Source organism: Octodon degus, unplaced genomic scaffold, assembly GCF_000260255.1.
Source record: "Octodon degus isolate 3935 unplaced genomic scaffold, OctDeg1.0 scaffold00261, whole genome shotgun sequence".
In the NCBI taxonomy this organism is placed as follows: Eukaryota; Metazoa; Chordata; class Mammalia; order Rodentia; family Octodontidae; genus Octodon; species Octodon degus.
In genome coordinates this window covers 2074436-2081844 of record NW_004524837.1, presented here as the reverse complement: position 1 = coordinate 2081844, position 7409 = coordinate 2074436, and the positions used below count along the sequence as shown (strand labels likewise).

Sequence of the window (7409 nt, the reverse complement as noted above, 5' to 3'; positions counted from 1 at the left end):
TTTTGTATTTTAAGGAAAGGTCTATAGGGTGTTCATGGTCTCACTACTAGATTGGACTCATAGTGATCCACCTGTGTACAGCTCTTGTAGCCCAAGATCGAACTCTGGCCCCTTCATCTGCTTGCAAGTGCTTTAATCCATTGAGCTATTTGGCCAGCCCTAGAATTCATTTTTTTTATTTGGGGGACATGAATTCGGTGTATCTGACATCTAGTAGGTTGAGAGTTACATTTATTTCCTCTATATCAGTAGGACACAAAAGCAACATGAAAATCAGTAGCATTTTTACATTGGAGTGGCAAATTACCTGAACAAGAAATCAAGAAAGCAATCCTAGTTATAATAGCTACTAAAGAAAATTCTCTAGGAACAAATTTATCTGAAGACATAATGGACGTTTACAGCAAGAAATTGGAATACAAGAAACTGAAAAGATTCCACTCAAAAAAGATCCTCCTGGTCAGAGGTTGAATCAGCATTGTTCAAATGCACGTACTTCCCAAAGTGATCCCCAATTCAATTCGATTCTTATCAAATACTAGTGACAGTCTTTACAGAACCAGAAAGAGATGACCCCAACTTTGTCTTGTTTTGTTTTTCAGTACTTGGAATTGAACTGAGTTATATCCACAGTCTTTTTTATTTTTTGAAACAGGGTCTTGCTAGGTCAGTAAGGTGCTCAGGGTGGGCTTGAATTTGAGATTCTTTCCTAAGGCTCCCAGCGCTGCGATTGTAGGTGTGCACCACTACTGCCACATTTATCCTGAAATTCTTGCAAAATCAGAAAATAAAATCTGAATAGCCCCAGTGGTCTTGGGAGTGAGGGAAACAAAGCAACAGGCAACTCATTACTTGACTTCAAGACACACTGTAAAGCTGCTGCAACCAGTGCCTAATGGTGTGGTGTAAGACCAGACACACAGGTTCATGGGACAGAATAGAGAGCCTAGAGGTAAGCACGTGCATGTGCTGACAGGCAATGCTTGACAGAGGGGCTAAGAACACACTTGGGAGACAGAATGCCTCTTCATTAATGGATACTGGGAACAGTGGATACACCAAGGACGAAAGCATGCTTCAGGTCCTTACCAGTTACGAAAGCCGACACAGAATGGAGAACGAAAACAAACATAGAATATAAAACTATGAAATTTCAAAAGGAAAGCATAGGGAACCTGTTTTGGGACAATGGAATAGGCAGACATTTGACTCAGATTGAAAAAGCACAAGAAGCAAAAGCAAAAATGGACAGGTAAGACTACATCAAGCCAATAAAGTTTCTGTACAGCAATAAACAACAGAGATTAGAGACAACTTACACAAGGTAAGAAAATATTTACGCACTCTATAGGCAATCAGGAGTTAATAACCAGAACATATAAGGAAGTAGAGAAACTCAATAGCAAGAAAAAAAATTGGATTAAAAAATAAACCAGAGGTGTATATAGATATTTCTTTCTTGGCCAATAGCAACAGGCACATGACAATATCACTTATCAGCAAAACACAAAATAAACTGAGATATTTCATTCCAGTTGGAATCCCTGTTTTTTTAAATTTTGCTTTATTTTTTTTTCTTTCAGGCAGGGTCTCACCTATATTTCAGGCTGGCCTTGAACTCCTTATGTAGCCCAGTGTTATGGTTTGTGCATATTTGTCTCCCCAAAACCTTGCACAGTCATTGAGGTGCAGTTAGTTCTACAGTTTGTGATTAACTCATGATCCACTGGGATTATGGATGTGAATACTGCCGGGATTATGGGTGTGAGTGCTACACCCAGCCTGAGGCAGACAGCCTGAATGCAACATAAGAGACAGAGAGATACCCTTGCTCTCTGTAGCCATTGTAGCTGTTACTCCTCCCTTTTGCTCTTGCTGTTTTGCTGCCTTCTGCTGCCATGAGCTGCTGCCCTCTGCCATGTGCTAGTCTGCCTTGGAGCCAGCTGAGTATGGACTGAAACCTCCACTAACTGGGAGCCAAATAACCTTTCCTTCCTTCATTTTGAGTGTGGGGTATTTGCCCCAGAAATGGGAGAAGAGTAACTGAGACACCCAGGCTGATCTTGAACTCATGGTGGTGACCTTTCCGCCTCAGCCTCCCTAGTGCTGGGATTATAGGCATGTGTTGCCACACATGGCAGAACGATTATTATTAGAAAGACTACAGATGATACAATCCTTATCAAAATACCAGTGCTGACAAGAATAATGAAAAATAGAAACATCTGTACGTGGCTGATGGATATGCAAATTAGGAGAGCTGCCACAGAAAAATGGTATGGAGATTTCTCAAAACTGAAACATAGAACTGCAGTATGACTCAGCAACCCTACTACTGCATACTTGCAAAGGAAATGAAATCTGTGTATCAAAGCGACAGCGATGCTCCCATGTTCATTGCTACACCAACCACAATATGCAAGAAATAGAATCAACCTAAGTGTCCATCAAATAGTAAATGAACCAAGGAAACATGATATTGTATACTAGATAATTCTATTCAGCATAAAAAGGATAAAATCTGCCCTTTTCAACAACATGGATGAGCTTGGACATCATTATGATACGTGATGCCAACCAGACACAGAAAGACAAGTACTGCATAATCTCTTTCTTAGCCACTTTGCTGTCCCTGGGACACAACACTGGACACCGAGAACTTAAAGGAGAGGCGTTTATTTTGGCTCACCACAGTTCATGCCAGGATGTGGCTGGGCCCAAGGCAGAAATGGCCTGGTGAAGGGCGTGGGGAGCGAAGCTGCTCAGCTTGTGGCAGCAGGAAGCAGAGAAAGCCAAGCCGGAAGACAGGTTCCGGGGCAGCCCCTGCCTCCCAGCGGCACTTTCAGGTATGAGCTCATCAATGGATTAAGTCGCTGAGAAGTGCAGTGACCCTGTGATCCAGTGCCCTTCCAAAAGTGTCACCTCTAAATACATAACACTTTGAGGGACATGTTAGATCAAAACAGTAACAATCTCACTTATATGTAGAATCAAAAATGTTATCTCCTAGCAATTGAGATTAGAATGGTGGTTACCAGAAGCTGGGAGAAGAAGAGGGAGAGAGAAGGATGGGAAGAGGTTAGCCAGGGGGAGCTAAGGTGAGCTAGATGGCAGAAGGGAGCCCTGCTCTGTTGTCCTATCCTTCGGACAGTAGGGCGACCATAGAGAACAATGAAGCTGCACTTTCAAAAATCCAGAAGAAACAATTTTGAATGTTTTCATTATAAATAAAGAATAAATATTTGAGATAGATATCATAACCCTGATCTGAACACTATGCATAAAACATTATTATATCTCAACATTACATAAAACATCAGATGGTATTCCATAAATATGTACCACTCTTATGTGCCAATTTAAAAAAGAACACCTTCAACAACAACAAAACACAGAAACGGGATAGACAGCACAGGGACTTGTTGCCCAGTTTTCTGGCTACCTCTTCTCAATCCTTGGCTTTCACTCACCCAATAACTTGAACCATTTGAAGGATTGATAAGTTTGGTTTTTCTCTGCACTCTTGTTTTATACCTCTATTAAAATACCAGCATCACACTTTGAGATTGCAATGTGAGAAGTCAGTCTGACACAAGCCCAAGTATCACATGGGTTCTATTCTATGAGAGATCTAAAGCATAAATAATTTAAAGAGCAAATACAGGTGCCGGGGAGATAGCTCAGTAGAATAAGAGTTTGTCTGGCAAGCTCAAGGGCCTGAGTTCAATCCCAGGTGCCACACACACACACACACACACACACACACACACACACACACACAAAGAGCAAATACAAAATAAGGAGGTAGCCCACACCGGGCTCCGCCCTCCTGGAGGCGGCCTCCACCTAGGATCCCCCTGGCGACCTCGCGGTGCTGCGCGTCCCGGCTCCGAACTCCCGAGAAGCCCGGCGCGCAGCCGAACCCCAGCCTTCGCCCGGGCCTGCGTCACCGAGGTCATAGCGCCCACCTGCCAGGTTCTCTAAGTTGCACAGGCTGGCCTCAAACTTGATCTCCTGCCTCACCTTCTCCAGTAACTGGGATTGCAAGGATGCCGGAAGGGCCTTCTGTGAGGAAGTTCCACCATCTGGCTTCTGCCTTTGTGGGCCAGCAGGTGGTCAAGACAGGGGGCAGCAGTAAAAAGCTGTGTCCTGCCACCCTGCAGTTCCTGTGGCTTCAGGATACACAGGTACATGGCAAGAAGCTGTTCCTTAGATTCGATGCAGATGTGGGGGCAGAGGCAGAGGTAGGGCCCCCCGGGCAGCTGCTGCATACCAGAGCCAAGCACAGAGAGAGGCAGTGGTGGACCCCGTGCCAAAGCCGCAGAAAACTGATGATGGGTTCTCCGGGCCGGCAGAACTGCTCCCCAGGGGCCCTAGTGGCCCTAATGGCCTGACAGGCAACAGCCCTGCAGCCGGGGCCCAGCGGTGGCTGCAGGTCAGCTTCGGTTTGTTTGGTAGCGTCTGGGTGAATGAGTTCTCCAGAGCGAAGAAAGCCAATAAGAGAAGAGACTGGCGGGACCCGGCACCCAGGCTGGTCCTGTACTTTGATGGCGGTGGATTCCTGGCCTTTTATAATTGCCAGATGGCATGGAGGCCCACTGCAGTGGCTGAGCCATGCCGTGACATCTTGTCGGAAGAGTTCCACCGAGGACAGGCCTTGGAGGCTCTGGGTCAGCCACAGCCCGTGTGCTACACGCTCCTGGACCAGCGATACTTCTCAGGGCTGGGGAACATCATTAAGAACGAAGCTTTGTACAGAGCCAGGATCCATCCCCTCTCCCTCGGCTCACTCCTGAGTCCCTCATGTCTGGAGACCCTCGTGGGCCATGTGGTAGAGTTCAGTGCAGACTGGCTCCGGGGCAAGTTCCAGGGCCAACGGCGGCACACACAGGTCTACTTGAAGGAGCAGTGTTCAGCTGGGCACCAGGTCCTAAGGGATGTGTTCGGGCCCCCGGTGGCCTCCAGAGGCTCACCTGGTGGTGCCCACAGTGTCAACCCCAGCTGCCGTCTGAGGAGCCACAGCACCTCCAGTCCTAAGTCCCCAGGGCCCTTCTTCCATGATCTCAGCTTTGGGGATTGCGGTCACTCGGATGTGAACAGGATTGGGGTGGATGCAGAGGAGGGTGTGGGTGGTGGGACTGTTCCTCTCACTGGCTGGTGTGTGAGGCAGATTCCATAGGGGTAAGTTCTTCCCTGTTTGAGTTCAGATCACTCTTCCTGTCCAATTCTAATGTGAAAGATGAGAAAAATCGTGGTAGTGGATAAAGGGACAGGACGGGGGCTGTGGAAGTGAATGCCTGTGAGAAACACGTGTGCTCCCAGTGTTGCTTTTCAAATATTTTGTTTTGGAAACAGTTGATTTGAAGGCCTCTAGTTTTGAAGAATAGGAAAACAAAATTTTTTTTCCCTTGTTCCCCTGGGAGAGCCACAGAAGAGAACGAAGTGAGAGAGGAGGGCTGAGTTGGCCTTCTGTCTGGTTCCTTCCCTCCTCATGGAGGCGCCAGGGTTGCCAGGGAGCCAGCCACCTTCCTGGTGTGACCCCTGGCCTTTGAGACAAGCTACTTGTTTGGTCCTTTAGTTGCTGTTTCTGACCTGCTGAACATTTCAGGAATCAAGATACACTTCACTGGGTTGTTGGCAACAGCTAGATGGAACCAGGACAATGACCTGAAAATAAAGCTTTTGTCATTTAAAAAAAAAAAACAAACCAAAATAGGGAGGTACATCCCTTACAAAGGGGATGGGGACCTCGAGAAGGAGGGAGAGGGTGGGAGGGGAGAAGAGTGGAGCGTCTGATGTACACTGGTGATATACCAGCTCCTCACAATAACATGAGCATTATGTCCAGCACATACTTACAAAGAAACCTGAAAAAAAATCAGCATCAAAAGAGCCAGGGAGATAGTCCAGTAGAATAAGCACTTTCCTGGCAAGCACAGGGTCCTGAGTTCAATCCCTGGTTCCACAAAGAAAAAAAAAAATCAGCATCAAAATTTACAGAGTGGGTGTTAGTAGCTGGCACACACATCGGGAGACAGCAGTGCTGCCTATTTCTAAGAGATCTTTCAAAGCTACCACCTATCTTGGCTCAGAGGCTGCCCTGAGAGTGGGCGCACATGGGACAAGGTGAGTGGATGGAGTGTGAGACAGCCGGCCACAGAACTGAGAAGTTGTGGAGGTGTCATGACCCTCACATTTTCCTTCTCATCTCCATGCACAAACGAGACACATGGTAAACATTTATGACTGAATAAAAGAACTTTTAGTAAATATACCACCCTATGTCATAAGAATTCCGTGTGTAATAGTTTAGTTAGCTGTGCATGTCTTCTTTCTGTGGCACAAAAAATAGTGGTGAATCTCATACATCAGGAAGTCAACTTCTAACAAAATTGTGGTTAGGACTTTAAAAATCATGGTGCGATGTTCCTGACTCTTTGCCATGTGTCAGGTAACCCATCTCTTTCCTGGCCAGCTATACAGCTTGGGGACATGCATGTGACTTCAACGAGATCAAACTGGTGAGACACAGTGGATCTTGAATTCCGAGTGGAAAAAGGGCTTCGAGCTGTGAGGCGGAGTGGCTACAGAGCTCCGACAGCCTCTTCTGGGATTCCTAATGAACACATCAGCTATAAAGAAATGAGCACCATTCCTAGCAGTATTTTAAAACTAATTATACAACCTCTTTACAGGATGGATTTAAATAGTCTCTCTTTCCTCACAAAATAGTTGCTTTTAGGAATGTACATCCTTTGATTACAATATCCATCTGATTTCTATTTCTTCACTCCCATTTAATGAATCAAAGTTCTTATGTAAACATTTTTAAATTGTTAACAGCCATCTTTATTTCATTTGTCTTAATAGTTGTTGATGTTACTGTGGTTTGCATCATTCTGAAAAATAAAACTAGACTCTCAGTAAACTCATTCGGAGCTGAAGGTCCTGCCTGCACCAGCTGTCCTTCACGTCACGGGAGGGCCTTGTTCTGCAGATGCAAGCCCCATCCTCCATTCCCATTTTTAAAATTATGTGCAATGCAATGAGGTACTTCCCAAAAGGAACCTTCCAAGGATTCTTTTAAAGCATGCATACTTTTTTAGAATAAGAATTTAACAGTTCGCCCTTATTTCACCCATGATGTACTTTGATACCTATTTTTAAAAATAGGGGCATAAACTGTGCTGGACTATTCTTTGCATGTTTCCATCTCCAAATGTTACTCCAGAGCAACGGGTGCACCACAACTGTCCTGTTGTGAGGCTGGTGTCCAAACCACAAGGTTGGCATGTCTGAGGACTGTCCTCAAAACAAGCAAGAGATTTGAAATACTGGAAACCTGAGATGTCACCTGTACTGGCAGCACAGCCCCTGTTGTCTCCAGGGCAACCATGAAGATTGTATTA

General features: G+C 45.5%; 1 pseudogene; it reads left to right on the top strand.

Annotated features, from left to right (window-relative positions):
• The first annotated feature begins 3935 nt into the window (after positions 1-3935).
• Positions 3936-5377, top strand: LOC101559671 (annotated as a pseudogene).
• Positions 5378-7409: the final 2032 nt, after the last annotated feature.